This window comes from Arvicola amphibius, chromosome 6, assembly GCF_903992535.2.
Source record: "Arvicola amphibius chromosome 6, mArvAmp1.2, whole genome shotgun sequence".
Classification (NCBI taxonomy): Eukaryota; Metazoa; Chordata; class Mammalia; order Rodentia; family Cricetidae; genus Arvicola; species Arvicola amphibius.
In genome coordinates, this window is record NC_052052.2 from 140,541,685 (window position 1) to 140,563,166 (window position 21,482).

The following is a 21,482-nucleotide window of genomic DNA, read 5'->3' on the forward strand; positions in this document are numbered from 1 at the left end:
TGGAGCATCCATGGATGCTCAGCCCACAGAGGGTTTCCGGAACCAATCACCACAGGTAGGGAGAGAAAGACGATATGAGAGATGAGAGAGGATCATTAGTGCTATGACGCTAGAAGCTCATGCTGAATCTTGGATCTTGAGTTCAGAAAGGTAACAAATGATGGCGAAGGGATGTAGCTCAATTGATTGGGTACTTGCCTGGCACTCACGGCTTCCTGGGTTCAATCCCAAGCATTGTATAAAACCATGTGTACCCCATGTATAGAAAAACAATAAAAAAATAAAACTTAACAAGTTAACTAATGCAAAGGCAGCCAGGAGCCAAGCAGCCAAGAGCAGCAATCTTAACTTTTTTTTTTTTTTTTTTTTTTTTTTTTTTTTTTTTTTTTTTTTTTTTTTTTTTACAAAAACTCCCTCATGCTCTGTGTTTTAGAAAATGGGTTCCTTTATGGAGCCCACGTTGGTCTCTCTAACTTGCCATCCTCCTGCCTTCATCTCTCAAGTGCGAGGATTATGGCGTGTGCCTTTCTGCTGTGCAAATCCATCTTAAAGAGGACAGAACGTGTTGTTCTCTCACACGATGACCTGATACGTCTCTATGAGTCAGTTTTGCTTCACTACAGTGAAATGCCCGAAGTAACTAACATTTCAAAGAGAAAAGGTTAACTTAGCTCACAGTTTGCAATTTCGGGATCCAAACACTTGGGAAGGATGGCCCCAATGCGTATCACCTCATGTCAAATGCTGAACAGCAATGGCAGGGATGTGTTTTAGAGGGATCTGAGACACTTGGAGTCCCATGGTTCCCTTAGGGGAACATCCACAATGGCATTAAGAATCTCTTTCTGGGCCCCACCCTTTAGGGCTTTCATTTTCTCCCTACAACACCACCCTGTGAGCCAGGTCTTCAGTCCTGGGCCTTTAGAAGATACCTGAGCCAATGCCAGACCATGACATTGTCTAAACTCTCTGGGTGACTTTGAGATTTTTATTAAGTATTTTATTTTTTCATTTCAAAAGAGTCTGAAAGAATTTTACACAGATAGACTCTCTTTATTCCAGATTTAAATAGTAGATCTGGTGTTTATATTAGTCAACTATTTATCTACTTACGTCCGTATTGTTCTAATAATAATTAATTGATTAATCTAGCCCAAGGCACCCGGTTGTCTGCATGCAAAATTTGAATGTAATTGCAATAACAGAGATCAAATGGTATAATTAGAATGTAAAAGTTCACAACTGTCACCGACTCAGGAAGTCCTTTGCCTTCACTGAACCTCCTGCTAGTGATTTGGTAGGCATTGCTTCCTTCCTTGGAGGGAAAGGGTACAGTGTGGGGTGGCAACCCTGCTGATGATCTCCTCATACACAGCTGTTAAGTAAAGGTACCCTCCCAAGGAGTGATCCCAGTACAGTTGTGTGAACAGATTGCAGAACGGTGATTGGTCTAATTGTCAACTTACTTGGATTCCAAATCACTAAGAGACACACTTCTGGGTCCTCCAGCAGAGACATTTAACTAAACGAGGGCAGCATCATTCCAGGGTTAGGGTCCTTGAGAAAGCTAGACAGTTCATCTCTCTCTGCTTTAAATATGCCGAGATGTGGACAAGCGACTGTCTATTCCTGCCACCATAGCCAAGACGGCTCCCACCATCCTGTCTCCCCTGACATGGTAGACTGTACTCTCAAACTGTGAGCCGAAATCAACTCTCTCTCTTTCGAGTTGTTTCATATTGGGTGTTTTAACAAGGAAAGTGACTGATGTGTGAGCGAAGAGTGTACCCCGCGGGTGTGGGTTTGTTGTGTCTTTGTGAACTGGCATCAGTTAGATTGTCATATTTCTGCTAAAGCAACACTTGAAGTCATGGAGTCTGCCAGAAACATGGCGGGAGAACAAGACAGAAAGGTAGAGGCAAGTCAGGGCTAACTGTTCCGGGAAGGGGTTAGTTTTAATTTGCATAACAAGATTACAAAGAAGGAAAAAGCCAACTGGGGTAAGCCTTAAATCCCAAACGGAGCAAACTGGTCACAGGAGGGGCTGTAGTAACTCTGCGCCTTGAATTCTACTTTTCCTCCCACTGCTTTTTCTTATTAACTATGAATAAGGGTCAGAGAATGGGCCACATCTGAGCTTACCTGTTCACAAATCCCTAAACCTTAAAGCGTTTTAATCTTCAGGTTAGTAACAGTCTCAAGCCTGATCCCTTTTTTCCCATCTTTTATGCCTTCTTTTATTATTATCTTTATTATTTTCATCTAGCATATAGAGAATTAGGCTCCAAGCATGGTTTGTTTTTGTTGATTTTTCTACCCCTCTTCTACATCTCCCTGCCCCCACCCTCATGCCCTTCATCCCAGGAGCCTTGTGTCTTAGCATTTCTATTGCTGGGAAGAGATATCATGACCTCAGCAACTCTTATAAAGAAAAACATTTAATTGGGTGGCTTACAGGTTCAGAGGTTTAGTCCATTATTGTCATGGCAGGAAGTATGGCAGCATGCAGGCAGACATGGTGCTGAGGAAGGAGCTGAGAGTCCTGCCTCTGGATCTGCAGGCAACAGGTAGAGAGAGTCAGCCACTGGGACTGGCTTGAGCTTCTGAGATGCCAAAGCCCGCCCCTGGTGACACACTTTCTCCATCAAGGCCACAAGTCCTAATCCTTTGAAATAGTCCCCCTCCTATGAGTCTGTGGGAGTCATTCTCATGCAAACCACACACCTCCTTCCGACTTCCATGTCACCTGTGTTTAGGTACCCTCCCCACTTCTTCAACGCCTCCTTTTCCTCTCTTCTGGTCCTCTTTCTAGTTCTAGAACCTATTATCCCCCCCCAAAACACATATACATGCATAAACATAAAAAGCTAAAATCTCTGTGAGAGAGAATGTGGCATTTGCCTTTCTGAATCTGGCTCACCTCCCTTCATATGATAACCCCAAGGTCTATCCATTTTCCTGTCATCTTCATAGTTTCAGTCTCCTTTATGGCGGAATAAAATTTCAGTGCACATGTATGCCCCCGTTTTCCTTACCTGTTTCCTAGTTGCCGCATATACCACAGCAAGCAGCATTATCTGTGCAGCATCTCTGTGGTAGGAGACAGTCTCTTCGGCTAGCCCAGGAGTGATACAACTGGATCATTTGGTGCTTCTCTTCTTGTCTGGAGAAACATCCATACTGATCTCCAGAGTGGCCACACCTATTTACCTCCTAACTGCAGTGGGTGCAGGTTCCTCTTATTCAGCGTGTGTGGTCTTCCTCCTGCAGAGCCTGGGATTTTCTGCCTGGCTACCTGTCCATGTTAGGCAAACTGTGGGGCACTATAAAGGACCGTGGACTGAACTGCACCACCAGTAACACCAAGCCAACACCACCAGCATCAATAGCGCTAGGCACCCAACACCACATTGCCATGGACACAGAGAAATGAGGGAGGGAATGGAGCCTTTCTTTGGTTCAGCACTGAGCCAACAGTTGTCAAGAGGCTTTGTCATTACAATGAACAGGAAGTCAAGGGGCTTCTGCTTCAGTGGAGGGACACAGATTAGACAAGGTAGACAAGCTTGTCAAGGAGTGTTATAAAGGGCAATGAATAAACAGTCACACTTATAAATAGGAAAGGGATGACTTTTAAAGACTGTCTCAGGACAATGCTCCCCCCACCCCCACCCGGGATGCCGAGAAGAAACCTAAAGAGCTTGTATGAGCGGCTGCATCATCCCTTTTACACATCTGTGAACTCGACTGTGTGAGAACAAAACTCGGTGCAAAAGAGACCGTGAAATCCTTTCCCTGGGTTCTGAGGACACGAACATACAGGGTAATTCTGTCAGGAATTTAGCTATTCAATCTTCACAGCAGCTTTGTGAGGTAGAAGTCATTATGTTTTGAACTCACCAAAGTGTACACAGCTAACACAGGCTGACGCCGAGCTTCAATTCCAATCCCCTCCTGAATTCTGTATTATATGTTTGAAATAGCTGCATTTAGACATATCATAAATAGCATATATTTGCAGTGCCTAATTTGAGCATTTCTGATGTATGCATGAGTCTATGGAAATCGCTTCCCCACATCAAGATAATAGACACAGCCTCTGTTCCCAAAGGGTCCTCATGCCTCCTTTAGTCCATCCCTCTGCTCTCTCCATACTCCAAGCTCCAAGCAACCATGATCTTCTTCCTGTTGCTAGGAATTAGCCTGCACTTTCCACTTTCTTTTTTAAGTTTTGAAGCACTGGGATTTGATTCCAGGCCTTTGCACGAGTTAAGCAAGTGTATTCTCAGCCTTTTTTTTTTTTTAAAGTTTTTACTTAGAGATAAGATCTCACTGAGTTGCCCCAGCTGACCCAGTCCAAGCAGGCTTTGAACTTCTAATCCCCTCGCCTCAGCCCTCTGAATGGCTAGGATCATTGACCTGTATCACCAAACACAACAATTTTTACAATTCTATATAAATAGTGTTCTATAGGGCGTATATTTGTAAGGGAGTCTGGGTCCTGCCACTCAGCAGGGTTATTTTCTGGTTCCTCCACATTGCTTCTAAGGGGGAGAGAAAGACTTCATTTCCATCTCTGAGTGGTCTTGCAGTACACAGTTGTCAATTGTCCACTTATCGCTCGGTGGACACTACTTTAGCTGTTCCGAATCAAGCTGCAGGGACTATTCCTATATCAGCATCCATATTGGGTCCATACTTTTATCATTATGTAATAAAGACAAGAATAGACTGCTTAGATACTTTGGGTGACAAAATCAAGCTGGAACAGAACCATGCCTACAAGATTTTAAGATGTGCCATCCCACCCTACTCTAAGGATAATGAATAGCCACCAACACTGTAGTACGGAGCCTGTAATTCAGACGTCACTGGGCGCCTCTGTCATCTCAGGAAAGATTGCCTTAGATAACCCAGTGGAGAAAGCCTGCTTTGCAGCTTTGCGTGCTCCCCCACCGACGATTAGCGGTGAGATTGTTAACAGGTCCCTATCCTTTAGAAAGGACTGGTGAAATCGCAGCCGAGTCTAAAGCTGAGACGTGGCTCATGGCCGCAACAGGAAAGCAGAGGCTTATCGATTTCCATGGCATCCCACTCCTCCGTGTCACTGCACTCAAGAAAAGGCACATCATCTCAGAGGCGCATGTGGGCTGAGAGAGCATATAAGTAAATTATGGTAAAAGAGATTGATGTGCAGAACAGTGGTTAGGAGGACTTCCTGGAAGAAGTGGCTTCATATACGGACCTGAGGAGTGATGGGAATTGCTAGCTGGAAGTCAGGGCAGAAAGAAAAAGTGATAGTGCTTATACTAAGGCACCAAACACAGGCAGAGCGTGAAAATGTCCTAGGGGCACTGAAAGAAATAGAAGCCCTACCCCGTGAGATTTCAGACACTGTGCACAGAAACAGACCCTAGCCATGAGCCATCATTGGCAAAGGTGCGTTCGAATCCAGCTTTCCTGACCTCTAGTCTGGATCTTCTCCCACACACAGAACTGCTTCCTGTTGACTATGCAGGTTTCTAAACTGGACCGAAGGGAGGAACGAGCATCCAGTTTACAAAGAATCAGGGTGGCGATCGCCTGCCTTGCGCCATTCACTGTGCTATTTGTGATCAAGTCCCATCGTTCTTTTCCTGGGGACCCAGAGTAAGACCTCGCCCACTGGGTAATTGCTTTAAGAAAGGAAATGCTCAGGAGTGCGGGGTGCAGAGAGAAATAAAGGAGACGAGTCAATGATTCATCTCCCCTGCCGTTGGTTTACGTTATAATTAACCAAACTTTAAAAATAAGCCCTTAGCAACATCTGTCTCTACCACACAGCAGCAGAAACACACCCCCACTGCATCATCAGCTCTGGCCGCACATCAGCAGCTGCTGCGTAAGCTTTAGACTAATCACAGGAGGATTCTTGCTATGTGTTTTCCTATTGTGATGAAATAACTCAGGGTCCAGCACAGCAGCCAGGAAGCCTCAAAGCCGCTTTCCATCTTTCCACTCGTGTTAAAGGATAGAAGTCTTATGTTTCACAGCTGTAAAAGGTTTGTTTTTAACTCGGGGATGCCCACCCCCCTGGGACTGGCTTACAGTGACAGATGACTTCAGTGGCAGGAGAACAGGCTGAGCAAACTGGTGACTATCCCATGGGGATAAAGCCCATTTACATTGATGGAGCAGAGGCAGGCTAGAACTCTCAATAGAGACAGACTGGGCCAGCAAGAGCGGGGTCCTCGGGCTCTTGATCACCCAGCAACGCTATGCTGCTCAGTGGTTGAACTGCACCTGTATGCATCTTCTGGCTCCGCTGCAGAGGTAGATTCTGGGCTGTTGGAGAAATGTGCCTCCTCAAAAACCCTCCCAAATTGCCGCAAAGACACACAGACACACCTCCGCACAGACACAGCTCTAACAGACCTTCTCTGAAGCAGGTCCTCCCTCACATTCAGCTTCTACCTCTGCAGTGTCCTGGTAATAAATACTTAATGAGTTTAAAAATTACCTACTACTCCTTCCTTGAAAAATCAACTGGAGAATCAACAAAGGCAGCAAGGCAGCTCCTCGGCACAGATCCAAGAGACTTAAATTCAGTTGTCCACAGCAGCACTCAGTAGCCAAGAGTAGGAACACCCCCAGATGCCTATCAAGTTGTCCGAGTTGTCTGAAATCTGGACTACAAGTCTCCCCTCTGACCGACAACAATGACCACTTCTTTCCTTCCCCCCGCATGAGCCCCCTAAGGAAACTTCAATTTCATAAGATCCATTATCTCCATAGTCTGATAGCTGGAGGAGGGACATGGGTGTCTCCCCCTTAGAATACCTCTGTTCCGACCAAGACAGTGGCAAAGTTGAGATAAAACCAGAAATGTACAAAATAGCAGCGATCTATATGCCTTACACACTGACCTGGAAAATAAGGGTCTTTTACGGCATGTGAATACTCTGGCCCTAGGGTAAGATCTTCAGTGTGGCATCATTAGGGGTTTGTAGATCTCTAAGATATTCCTTGTGAAAGAATTTTGAAAAGCACTAATAATGAAATTAAAATGTGCAGCACACATCCACTTACGTATGAACGTGAAGATGACCTTGCATTTGGGGACAATTAATACATCCAAGAAAATAACTGCTCCTCCAGTGAGTGGTTAAACAGCTGTCAAGGCATGAAGATTGCAGAGGCTGTAAATCTGGGAACGGATGTGGTCTGAGTAGTCCAGGGGACTCTCTCCTAGTTGAGGCCATAAGAGTTTACCCTGCTCTGACTCTATGGAGACCATGCTCCGCATCTTGCTGTTGCGTTTCCTCACCTTTGCTGGAGCCACAGAAAAATAATTGGTAAAGGATGAAAGTTCTGCATTTTTAGCTCCTAGGTTGCTGTATGGATTCTTAACTGTTCCCTGCGCCGTGTGGGATTAATTGGAAACAATTGCAATGTTCCTACCACATTGCACCGCTTCCCTTCATTAATTAAGAGGCATTGCCCTCTGTTCTACTGATGACAAAAGGGGCAGCTCCTCAATTACCAGACAGCAGCCGCGGAAGGAAAGGGCTCAAAAAACAGAGGACAGGAAACCCAGCCCAGTGTCTGCAGAGAGAGAGCCCCTGAACCAACGCAGCAGTTGTTGGGCTCCTGGAACACTCAATTTTAAGCCTCTAGCTCAATCCATATGTCTCTATTTCTCTATTTACTACTTGACAAAAGATGCCTAAGAATGGAAAATATGTTAAGGAGCATTAAATAACAGCCTGGTTAGTTTTAAAAAAAATCCCTCTCTATTCATAATCACATATCTATATTCTTAATTTATTCATTGAAAAATAAATTAAAAAGAAAATTAAAACAGTGTCTGCCACATAAGCCTCTTGAATGATAAACCTCCTTCAAAATAAACGTACTCTGTCCAGAATGCTAGACATGGGAGTGCCTGGTTCTGTGCTTCAAAATACGGGTCGTTCCCCCCTCCCCCAAAATATAATGTGTCTGATCAGGGTGTTACAGTGTTCAAAAGGTTGTTTCTTTTTTATATCCACTTTGCAGGCAAGATGGGGCAGGGAAGGAAAGAGAAGTCAAGAGTAGGGACAGGGGAGATAAGGAAGACAACTTCCCGAAAATTGCACCCAGCTTCTGTGAGGGAGGACTACTGAGAACTTAAAAATACACCTGCCCTGTGGAAATCTCAAGGGAAGAGGTCTGCCTCCCACAGTGCAGTGCCTCTATTTCTTTCAATGCCCCTAGGATGTTTTCTAGATCTGCCTGTTCTCAGTGTCCTAGGACAAGCTGTGGATGCTGCCCTTGTCACTTTCTCTTTCTGCCCTTGACTTCCAGATAGTAATTCCCATCACTCCTTGGGTCTCTATAAGAAGCCACTTCCTCCAAGAAGCCCCGCCCAACCACTGCCCCACTGGCCAATCTCTTAGCCCTGTGGCACTTTGCTTGTCAACTTGTCTGCTATCCAGTCAAAGCCATAGATTCATAGCTAAGACTGTTTATCTGGGTTTAGGATGGCAATGTTCTCTCGGTCTTGGTGCTAAGGAAATATTTGTCAATCCAATGAATAATAGAAAGTATGAATGAAGATTTTAATAGTATTTCCTAATGTAGTCTTTAGATTCTGGGATTCCAAGAAAAGGGAGGTTCTAGTGTTCAGGGTCCATTGGGCCAGGCAGTGCTAGCTCATTTGCTGCAGGGCTTCTCAGAGCATGTGAACTGCTGAAGTGTGTGAGGAAGAGCTGGAAAGCCGGTATGCTCGAGGACGTTACCCAGAACCATTGCCCAGGGATTCCCTTCTACAACAGACAATTACAGAAGAGCAGTATTCTAAGGAATACATTGGGGAGGAATCACAAAGGAAAAAAAGAGAAGCATCTTGACTGATGAGAAGATAGATAGTGGGGAATTAAAATTGTATAAAATGCTAAGTAGACTTTCCTAGCAGAACATTTGGCACTAAACATAGATGCAGTTAGAGATGAGCAGGGATGGAGTACAAGATCAGGAAGAGTTCAGCGTTGTGCTGAATGACTTAAACATTGTGCTGCATGGAAAATACAAGCTATGGAAAGGATGTCACCCGCAAACCCTATTTTAGAAAGATGATTCTGGTGGCGGTATGGAAAATAAAGAAGAGCATTTTGGAAATGGAAAGTCAGTAAGGTTATTGTGATGGTTCTGGTGAGGGGCAAGGGACATAGATCAGAGAAATGGCAACTGGTGTAAAGGGGAAAGTAGACAGAAACCTTCAAGGGTCATAGGTGCCTACAGAAACATGAGACCAAGAGAGGGCTCCAGACACAAGACAACGCTCAGGAAGTAAGTACATAGAGAAGGAGAAAGGAAAAAGCCCCCCCCCCCCCAAATCTAGCAACTCACAAAAACCTGTAACTCCAGCTCCAACCATTCTGATGAACTTTTCTGGTCTCTGTGCACACACACACAAATACACATGCACACACATACACACACAAATGCATATGCACACATAAACCCACACACACCCAAACACATGCACACAAATATACACACACATTCACACATACACAAACACATATACATATAGAAACACATAAATAACACATACACAGAAACACACAAAGACACACACAAAGGCATATACACTCATATAGACACATGCAAAGACAAACATACACACACATATAGACACAAACATACACCAACACATACATATGCATACACACACAAACACAAATACATGCATACACATTCATATACACATACATATACACAGACCAACTCACACAAACACATACATACACAACACATACATACACAAAACAAGATATATCTTTTAAAATAAATGAATAAATAAAGAATGCCTTTATACCAGGGCTATTTGATGGCATGACAGTTACTTCACTTTATGAGAACAGAAACCATATCCAATTTACTCATGCTTGTATGCCCAGGGCCTGCACAACCTGTCAAATTGATAAATAACCAGTGACTGATTGACTAAATGAATATGTAGTCAAATTTGTGGGTGAACAATTAAACACGAGTGCTGTTTCCAATGGCCCTGATCTTTTCCAATGCTGACATTGCCCTCTGTTGCCCCATTGAGAAGCTGAGCTGACGGGCTGAGTTATCTCAGAGCTGGTTGGTTTTCTATCTTCAGTGAGCAGGGACTTAGAGCAGCTTGGCCAGTCTAAGATGATGACTCAGACATTCAAAAATGACCAGAAGTGGATGAGCTGGACCAATTTCCACTATTTAAAGCAATCCCTCATGATCATGGCCTTTGCATGAAGGCTGAGCATTGCCGTGATATGGATCATCTATGAAGAAGAAGCACAGACAGACAAGAAGGAGGCTCTAAAACCCTGCTAGGAAAACCCTTCATGGTGATTGGATTAGGGTGTATGAGCTACTGCTGAGACAAACAGCATTCAAGATCAATTATTGTTCTCTCTCTCTCTCTCTCTCTCTCTCTCTCTCTCTCTGTGTGTGTGTGTGTGTGTGTGTGTGTTGTTGTTGTTGTTGTTGTTGTTGTTAAGATACTACTGTTTGACTTAATGATCCATTCACCTTGGCGATAATCCTAAAACCTAGGCATTGTTTATCTTATCTTCCTCCTTGGCCACAATACCCTGTCAGAGACCTCACAGCTAAGGTGTAAGTGCTGGTCCTACCTGATTCCAAGGCCTGAGCACTGGACCCTATTGCTTTCCCAATAGACAGAGAACAGGAAGTTGACTGGGCTATAAAATCCCAAGGCCCACCTCCAAAAAAGGCACTTCCTCCAGCTAGACCCCACCTCCATGAGGTTCACCTCCCAAAAAGGCACTTCCTCCAGCTAGACCCCACCTCCATAAGGTTTCAAAGTCCCCTTAAGCATCATCACAAGCTAGGGAGTAATTGTTCAAGTACATGAGCCCACAGGGGAGCATTTCACATTCAAACTGACAGTAATCTGAGTGTTAAGACAGATGTCTTCTGATCAAGCTGGATTGGCGATTAGGTTTTCTTAGTACACACACAGAGAGAGAAAGAGAGAGAAAGAGAGAGAGAGAGAGAGAGAGAGAGAGAGAGAGAGAGAGAGAGAGAGAGAAGAGAGAAGCTAGGCAGCTTCAAGCTCACTATAAAGCTGAGTATGACCTTGAACTCCTGACCTTCTAGAGGGAGAGTCAGTTTTCATTTCTCCAGTCACTAGAATTAACCAACTGAAATGATGCCAAAGAAGGGTTCCAAGCACATCTGGATTCAAAGAGGGAAGAATCAGCTCTTGTTACTTGATAGCAGAACATCCAGCTTCTAAGAAAATGTGGGATGACAAGCATGGTCTGTCCTGTCCACCTTTAGAAAACATAATCTGCAACATGAAAATTTGGTAGAAGACCCCCCCCCATGTGACATTTATCATTTACTGGGGATCTCATCCTGTCTGCATTGCAGAAAAAAGAGGAAAGAGACTTAGGGCCATGCTGGTTGGGGCAGTCAGCACCTGCCATGGTCCATGCTGTAGATGCTTTACGAGCATTAAGCCAGATTTTCTTCTTACTTCACTAAAACTGGGCTAGATAACCTGCGTGACCAGGTGGGATGGCTCGGATCCAATCCCGGCTCTCTCGATTCTGCTCTAGCAGCCGTTTCTGGCTCTGCTCACATCCCTGTAGCATCTGACTCGCGTCTCAGTCCTATCTGGACCCAAGTCATAACACCAATCCCACACGGTGCTTTGGAGAAAATGAAAGGGGGCAACAGAAACATCCTCACCCTGTGGGAAGCCGCCTTTCCCCGTTGCTCACCCCAAGTGAAACTGTCACTTGCCTTGTGCTGAGATGACTGGAAGCAGTGTGAAAAATGGCTTCTGAGATTGGCAGTGACACCGACTTGGCAGGGAGCGAGGTAATAACTACCGTGTTATGGATTATTCTGGAGCCCTCAGATCATGTTGCTGTCAGGATCTACCTTCATTCTGGAAAGCCTTAAGACACAGCCCCCATTTGCTCCAAACAAGAGTCTTTTGGTCTCAGACCGTTCTTGTTTATAAAATTGCAGACTTTCCACGATGAAGCAAAACCAAACTAATCTAAGTTTAGAAGCCCGGTAAGCTTACTAGGGCTTTGGCAAGAAGATCTCCAGGCAGAGCATCCTACAGGGTTGGCCAAGAATAGCAAGGCACAAAACTGACTCACATTCAATGTAATAAACGGGAAGAGTGGAGGAAAAAAGAAATGATGGGCAGAGAGAGGAGGGAAAGGAAGTCAGAAGAGAAAAAGAAAAGAAGGGAGGAAAACAGGCAGTGGACAGCAGCCAGCTCACCACCTCACCACCTGTGTGGGTGCCAGCAGTGAGAAGAGGAGAAAGAAGATGGGGAAACATAGGAGAAGAAGAGTTCATGCCCTTCGCACCCCACACACTCCCCAACTCAATCCCCGGTGCTTCATGAAGGTCTAGCAGCTCTTGGTCTTAAGAAAGACTATTTCTATGCAAAGACATAGCAGTCAGTTATCCTACCAAGAGCTCACAGACCCCCAACCCAGCAAGAATCTCCTGTGTCTTCAACCCCTCACAGAGCTATGCGTCCAAGCCTGAGCCCAGACTCCAAGTCCCTCATGAATGCCACTGACACCTTCTTATGTTGGTATCAAGTCTGTTGCACGGTCTATGTAGGTCAAGATGTGTTTACTCTGTGACACAAGTGTATTTTCTACTTATTTCACTTTGAGAAGAATTTGTTCATCCTGCAGCCAGGCATGGCCATTCATATGGTGTAGTTTCATTTGTGGAAACAAAGCGTAGATAACAGTAAACAGTTGAGTAACAGACATGTAGGAGGGAATTAACTTGGAATAAAATGCTCGACTCCTGGAGACAAGACATTCTAAGGTCCCTAGCTTTAAAACAGACAATTTTTAAAACAATTTTTGATTCATAACAAAACCGGAAGGAAGGTATAATGGTTTTTCCATGTTCCACAGCACACAGCCTTGCTCATTGGCAGCATTTGAATGCTGCATTTATTATAACAGATTACCTTCACTGTCACACCCCCGTCCATAGCTTATATTAGGGTTCACACTGGCGTCACATGTTCAGTGGTCCTCCGCAATTACATCATGACAACAATGAGTGAGACTTCTCTTTGCACATGGGATCAGTCTTTCTACTGGTTGAAGCGCCAATATAATAGAACACTGGTTCTCAACCTGTGGGTCAGGGACACCTTCAGAAAACCATTATCTCAAAAAATATATTACCATTCATAATAATAGCAAAGCTATAGTTATCAAGTAGCTACAAAAATAATTTTATGGCTGAAGGTCACCACAACATGAGGAACTGTTATTTTTAATAAGGGTCACGGTTGGCATACAAAAGAGTTCCACAATAGCCCAGAATGGAATATCACAAAGGTTTATTTATTTGGGGATAAACTCACAGGAAGGGTAGCAATCTGCAGTCTTCTGAGTGCGCTGGGAACTGGAATCGAATCCAGAAGCCAAGAGGCCTGTGCACGCTTTTTGTCTGCATTTATAGTACATGAGACCACACCCAAAGTGGGCCGGTATCTTAAAGACTGTTGGCTGAAGGAGTTCCCACAGCACCTCACAGCATTAGGAAGGTGGAGAACCACTGTTCCAAAGTATAAAGAAACCACTGGAGAGCCCAAATAAAGGAAAACAAAAACAAACAAACACATGAAGCAATGATGCTAAGTGCCATGCCTGGGGTGTCACAGGCCACCACGTACTTGCTCCATACAAGACACTATCAACGTATATCTTCTTTGCCCCAGCTACCTGAGAATTTGAGGCCTAAAAAAACAAGCTAGAAACACAGGAACTATAGAACCCCCATGTATTAAGCTGTTTTTAAATAAGTTACACTGTGGGAATACAATGACATGTATGTTGGAGCTGTAATAGTTCACCAGTTTATACTAAGCAGGGTTCATAAGAATAACCTTAATATACTTATTCAAAGAAAAGAAATGAATCAAAGATGCCTCATCTATTAGAAACGGGAGCAAGTCACTGCCGTATTGATTTGCTGTTGTTGGAATTAAGGGAGATACCCAGAATGCCTAAGATGGTGTCTGATGCTAAGCGCTAGTAGCACTGATATATAATAGTGAACACAGTGATGATGGCTGTGGTGATGTGTCGAGCAATTGGCAGAAGAAGTGGGCATGAGGATATTTTAATCCCTCAGGCATGTGTTAGTCATGTTGTTCATGAAGATAATTTTGTGTCCCAAGGTGACTTCAAAAATAAATGGTACATGGTTTCTAGACCTGAAGAGGTCATTATCATATGATTATGTGAGATTGAGACAACTCTTATAATATATAAAAAAAAAACTCTATTTTCTTTAGGCTGGGTCTTACTGTGTATCACAGACTGGCCTCAAGCTGTAATCCTGTGTTTTCCATCTGAGTGCTGGGATTACGCGCATTGCTGTGTGTGACTATACTTTATCTGTTTCTAGGTGGTGTGGTGACATAGATGGGAGGACTGTGGAGTCAATGGATGAGCAACCCTTAGAAGAGTGATATTTGGTGAGGAGTTGGCATTTTTAAGGATCGATATTCCAGGCAGAGAAATCTGACTTTAAGCAAAAGCACAGAGCTGTGGAGTTCATGTCATAGTTAAAAACATAGACAAAACAGAATCAAGGAATTGAAGCAACGAGGCAAGGTAGAAAAGTCCCTAAAACTAATTTAAAATTATCCAATGTATCACATGAGGCAGTAGGGATTTTATCTAAAAGGGAATGGTTTTCTATTGAAGTCTTTAAATTGAGAAGTTATATGATGTAATGCCTGAATTCAATGCTTACGCACAGTGAAGGCAAAGTGGAAAATGATTCTGAAGGGCAAGAGGCAGAGGCCTGAAGACCAGGCATGGGTTCTCGACAAGGCCTGGGTTATAGCCAAGACCCTGTGACTTAGAAGTGGACCAGTGGATTTGATAAGATTGGATGGTTTATTTCAAAGACTTCAGGAAATGGACAGAGAGGAGAAAGGTATATAGGGCATATGTAGGTCACATGTGACACCAGGAATGCTGACATAGGGTCCCATGTGACACTGGGGATGCTGACATAGGGTCCCATGTGACACTGGGGATGCTGACATAGGGTCATATGTGACACCGGGGATGCTGGCATAGGGTCCCATGTGACACCGGGGATGCTGGCATAGGGTCCCATGTGACACAGGGGATGCTGACATAGGGTCCCATGTGACACTGGGGATGCTGACATAGGGTCCCATGTGACACTGGGGATGCTGACATAGGGTCACATGTGACACCGGGGATGCTGGCATAGGGTCCCATGTGACACCGGGGATGCTGGCATAGGGTCCCATGTGACACCGGGGATGCTGACATAGGGTCCCATGTGACACCGGGGATGCTGGCATAGGGTCCCATGTGACACCGGGGATGCTGACATAGGGTCACATGTGACACTGGGGATGCTGACATAGGGTCCCATGTGACACTGGGGATGCTGACATAGGGTCCCATGTGACACCGGGGATGCTGGCATAGGGTCATATGTGACACCGGGGATGCTGGCATAGGGTCCCATGTGACACTGGGGATGCTGACATAGGGTCCCATGTGACACTGGGGATGCTGACATAGGGTCCCATGTGACACTGGGGATGCTGACATAGGGTCCCATGTGACACTGGGGATGCTGACATAGGGTCCCATGTGACACTGGGGATGCTGACATAGGGTCCCATGTGACACTGGGGATGCTGACATAGGGTCCCATGTGACACCGGGGATGCTGGCATAGGGTCATATGTGACACCGGGGATGCTGGCATAGGGTCCCATGTGACACCGGGGATGCTGGCATAGGGTCATATGTGACACCGGGGATGCTGACATAGGGTCCCATGTGACACCGGGGATGCTGACATAGGGTCCCATGTGACACCGGGGATGCTGACATAGGGTCCCATGTGACACCGGGGATGCTGACATAGGGTCCCATGTGACACCGGGGATGCTGACATGAACAGTACAGATAACCCAAAAAGGGAACTTTCTAAAACCAAGATTTATTTCCTTTACTTTTCATACTTCCCTGGTAGCATGAAAGAAGTTAAGTCTTTGGTATTATCTCAGTTTCAAATTTATTAGATATTTTCCTGTTCCACTTAGGAAAATGCTATTTGAGTGACACCATGGGGCTAGAACCAAGTGAATACAAAGCCTTTTTCTATTTATTTGTTTTTTATTGCATTTGTTATATGGGTGCACATGCCAGGGTACATATATGATCAGAGGATAACTTGGGAGGGTCAGCTCTCTCCTTCCATCATACGGGTCCCAGAAGAGCATAACCCATCAGGCTGGCAGCAGGTACCTTTACCCACTGAGTCATCTTGCTGGCCAACAAACTCTTCCCCCTAAAATTTCTAGCCAATATAGATGAATATTTTACCAAAAAATGAATTCCTACCCCACCATGGTTAAATATAATCCAGGGCTAAGCTGTCTAATGTGGTAACCATTATATGCAATTACTGGGGGCTTCGAATATGCCTATTCCTGAGTGTGATGTAAGTGTAAAATACAAATTAGAAGTCTGAAATAGAAAAAAAGGATACATAATAGTCTACTGTTTATATTAACTACATGTGAAAATGATTCTTTGAATATATTCTAAAAATAATTTCACTAGTTTTTTAGATGTGGCTACTATAAATTTTAAAATTATGTACACGATCCCTAACATTTCTATTGATGAATGTTGATCTATGAAATTCTACTTAGACAATCAACGTATGTTTTCCATTATTGTCCCTTGTTCATTACTAAGGTCCAATTACCGGGTATTTGCCAATACCTCCCAATGTGTCCTTATCCCTGCTAAGGAAATAGTAACTGCAGCCACTGTCACAACAGGTGGCTTGGTATTTACTACACCTGCAGGGGGAGGCACAAACAAACACCCATCAGTCACTCCACTTAGATTTTCCTCACACACACCTGGGTCTTTGCAAGCCAGAGCAGGGAACATAGACCTGACTGCTAATCCCTGACTGTGTTGATGGCTTCTCCGACTCTAGAAAAGGCAATGTGACCCTTCCTGGTTCACTGCAGAGGGATGGATGGGTAGAGAGTTAACAAAGTCCAAGGTGACTTTAAAGGCACACCATTCCTCTACTGATGATCTCTTTAATGTTGGTCATGGGATCAGTTTCCCCTGGAAGATGCGGGGGGGGGGGTAGAGAACAGGAAACACAAAAACATTGAGTTAGTGTCTGTTCCCAAAGACAGCAATGATCCTTTTCCAGGCCATCCCACATCTTACAACAAGACCCAGTTAACTTGCAGACTGGAGGGACCAGAAGCCACTATGCATAAAAATCATCTTGTGAAACAGACAAACTGGCTAGGGTTTTGCAAATCTTGTCATTGTGATATGTCTGTGTAATTTCATCCCCATTCTGCAAAGAGCCTCTCCATTCACAGCCAGCTCTCAGTGGCTGCTCAGCAGGCATCATTTGGCAAGAGAAGGTAGACATAAATAGGGGACATTGGAGCAGAATAAAATGAGATGAGTCTCACTCCCTTCACCCTGGAGTGTGGTGGCTTCGAGACTGGCCATTTGGTCTTGGGGATTGTGATATGGTTGGGGGTGGAAGCTGAAGGTTTTATTTTCCATAGCAAGCTAGTAGCTTTTACTTGACCATTATGAGGTTGTTGGTTGGGGGAGGGGGTAGGCAGATCAGGTTGGGGGGGATGGCTAAAGACAGCCCCCCCCCCCCCAGGTCCAACTACCCTTTTGACTCCTAGAACTTAGAAATGTGACAACAGCAATAAACACTGCGGGCTTTAGAATTAGTGTGTCTTATAAAGCCATCTGAGGCTTTTCAACTCTGGGTTCAGATGCAATCTGAAATGGTTCAATACCTAATCTCAAGAACGCTACTGTAGTTACATCGTGAGAAATCCAAGCCTGCCCAACCCAGAGCTGTCATTTAGGAGTTCCTGTACCCAGGAATCAAACCAGAGAAAAACAAAAGCAGTCTGCAGAAAGTCAGTCCCCAAACAAAAATTCTGGAAATGTTAATTGTCTTTGTTTTGTGTTTTGAGTGCCTTCCCACTCTGGGGTATAGAGGCTCTCCCTGGGGACTTAAGGTCGGGGCGGGGGTGGGGTTGCTCCTGGATCAGTTTAAATTATATAATGGAGCCAGGAGAGTCAGGTGATGGGATTGCTAATTCCCTGTAGAAGGAGACAAACTGCATATTTAAAAGCTCAACAAATACTCAGAAAAGCGGGGGGGGGGGGGGGAGCAGCAGCTCAGGCGGTGGCTGTGAGTTCCAGACTTCTCCATGGCTGAGTCCTTGGGATCCTCCCAAGCTGAGCCAGTGGAGCTGCTGGCTGAGTCTAAAGACTCACAGAGCTTGGGGGCAGTCAAGTGCAGGTCCAGGGTCTGGGTTGGATCCCCAGGCTACTTTCTGTTTCACTTCGAAATGTCCCTTGCTTCCAAAACGGGTGGCCTCCCAATTCGTGGGAGAAGCCGTACCCCTTGGAGACCCCGGGCTCTGTAAAGGTACGAGGTGACTGCGTCTGGTCTCGGGGGTGGGGGGTGGGGGACACACCGCCTGCCGGGAAGGGTTTGGGTGGTCCCGCCCGGGAAGATGGGATCTGTCTGCGGGCTGTTCTGGGATTCTAATGAGGCTCGGGAGGGTATCTGAGCTTTGAAAGGGAGATACAGTGGCCCCCTGCCTCCTGGATGCCTTCTGCCGGGTGAGTTGGATCGGTCCCCCAACTTCTCCACGAGGAAGCTGGTCAGCGGCCAGGCTCTGGCAACGCCGAGAAGGGGGACGAAGGGGCTGCCTGGCACCGCAAGGCTGTGTGTATAGCATGTGTGTTTGCAGAGCCCAGCCCTGGGGGGAGACTGTGGCTCACTCTGAGAGAGCACAGCTGTTGAAGAACCAGAGACCAGACCCTGTGTGGATGCCTGTGTGAGCCCAGAGATCTGGGCGGTCTTTAAGGTAGGCGCCGGAATCTGGAATCATTTTGGTGCTTTTGTGGGTTTCTTAGGTGGATTTTTTTTTTTTTTTTTTTTTTTTTTTTTTTTTTGTATTGGCTTTACTCTTTGCGTGATTTAGAGGATTTTTCCCCTTTGGGGAACTGCCAGCATCAATTGGTTTGGTTTTTAAAATCTTCCAGTCCAGTTCCCAGGATGTCCCTGAATTATCATGTAGTCTATCCCCGAGGACAGGTCCAGATCTGGAGATGTTCTGTAGACCCAAGAGATCCTCTTGCAGACTTCACTGCAGTGGAGGCGCTGGAGCTCTGGCTGCTTGCTAAAGCAGGCTCTTGGGAGCCTTGGGAAGTTTCTGACTTAAAGACACAGGAAAGGCAGAACCCGAAATCAGAAGCAGTTCCTCGCGGGAGGCAGACTCAGGGGAAGTTGTGGATGCAAAGGAAAGATGACTTGAAAATGGAAAGTAAAAACAAGGGCTGGGTTGGGAGGCCCTGGCATTGTAAGGTTTGCTGCAAGTGGATGTGAATTACAGGGAACCTGTTCATCTGCTCACTCAGAGTAAGAATTGCTTTAGTAGACTGTGGGCGCAGACTTCTAGAGACGCAAATAGATAGACTAGTCATGCATTACAAGAGCTGGTTTCTAATCATTATTCTTCTCTGGCCACATGAAGTATGCTAAACAAAACATGGTGTTATTAAAACCAGAAGGGAAATGCCCTTGAGAATACTGACTATAAAGCGATATTCAAGTTTTTGCTGTATCTTATCCTTTCTCACCTTACCTCCAAATTTGGGCAGATTGGGGGAGGTGAATGTGTTGAACTGAAACAACTCTTAAAAATGGTACAGTTATTGTGTGACAGGCTTTTATACTATTCAGTTAGAAATGTCTTATCAGTGGTTCTTGAGTCTCCAGGACCACATTTGAAAATTCAAAAGCCTTGTCATAAATTTCTGTCATTTTCTCTTTCCTGGGTGCCAAACACCCCATTTATCCTGATACCCAACAGATAAAAGTAAAGAAGAAAGCCAAAGATGTCCTGAGCTTTTACATTAAAATATAAATTTGAAATGTAGATCGTTATTATAAATATTTTTAATAAATATAAGAATAGCCCAGGGGCCACCTCATAAAGACCGTAGTGGTCCCTCGGGAAAACCTTGTTTAATTAATTGAGATCCCTTTGTTTGGATTTCTATCAATTGAAATGAGCTGGAGACCCTTATTTATGCCCTTTGAGTATGCACAGAAAACTGAGATTCTTAAAGACGGCCTCCAGACTCTGTAGAGCATGGGGCATTGAACCACTTAGCCTTGGGCACGTTGCTTCGCATTCTGATTCCCTACAATTTGATGCTATGCCTAGGTTTGGGTGCCCACATTTTCTATGCCAACAACTAGGGCTTACAGTTTTACAGAGGACTTCCATATTACTTTCTGTACAAGGGACATTTTGGGAAGTACCTTGTGGATACCAAGTTGCGTCCCTTGCAGGGGTATTTTAGTACTTTATGGGATATGATATCAGAAGATGTGACTTAGAACAGATTTTGAAAATTGAGTTCTTAGGGGAATACAGGGACTTTGCTTCGACCAATAGGTTTTGAAGCCAGGTTAAGTTGTATTCCTACTCCAGTCCTGCCATCAGTTTAGTGCGTGAACATGAAGCAGGGTTCTTGGCTTTTATAAGACTTTTCTCATCTATGAAAGTGGGTGATAGCCAGTTGGATTGAAAGTAAGGAAGTGTCGCATGGATAAAGCCACACAACTTAGGGAATCGCAGCACCTTAAACCCCCTGCTGTCGTCATTGGTCTCAATGACAGCATTTAGTGACTGCAGTGTATTTAGGGGAAAAACAAAACAACAAAACAGGGTCATTCACGTTTGTTCATGTATCAGACAATAGAAAGCATGTGTGAGCCCTCATCCTAACATCTCTGCTCCTCGACAGGCTTTGGAATGAATTCACTAGCTTGTCTATCCTCGATATAAGAAAGCATCTTTGTTTCCATGCTTTGGGCATGCTTTGGTTTAGCCACCCAGGGTGTCAATGGCAGCACCTGGTGAGCATTATTGGCCTCCAGATGTCCCTGAGCGCTCCTAACTGGGAAATAGCACCCTACTGATCCAACTGCTAAAGTGACCCCACAAAGGCAGCCCTTGTCTATGTTAAGTCTGACATACGGTCCATTTGATGTTACAGCCTGTTTGATTTTGCCTCTACCTTTGTCTCCTCCTGAATCAACTGGAGTTAGGAGTCCTGGGGATTTTAATCCCACTGGAGTAGAAGGGCCACCGTGGTCCTTGACTATGTTCCCAAGGTTCTAAGACCATCTTTCGATTAATCTAAAGGTGACCAAGGCCCTCCTTTTGCATTCCTTGATGTTTAGCTTACTGTGAAGTTTGGAATCCATGGCTTCAGGCTAAAAGGTAAAAGTATGCAGACGCCTAACTTCCAGCTTCCCATGAAATCATAAATGGATACAGCTTCCTT

At 44.8% G+C, this 21,482-nt stretch overlaps 1 protein-coding gene across 1 annotated transcript in view; it reads left to right on the top strand.

The window, feature by feature from the left end:
- The first annotated feature begins 18,466 nt into the window (after nt 1-18,466).
- Nucleotides 18,467-21,482, top strand: part of LOC119816945 (phosphatase and actin regulator 1) — a 257,454-nt gene continuing 254,438 nt past the window's right edge. Inside the window, exon 1 of the mRNA XM_038334047.1 lies at nt 18,467-18,543. The gene's annotated coding sequence lies outside the window, so the exon portion shown is untranslated. The remainder of the gene's footprint in view (nt 18,544-21,482) is intronic.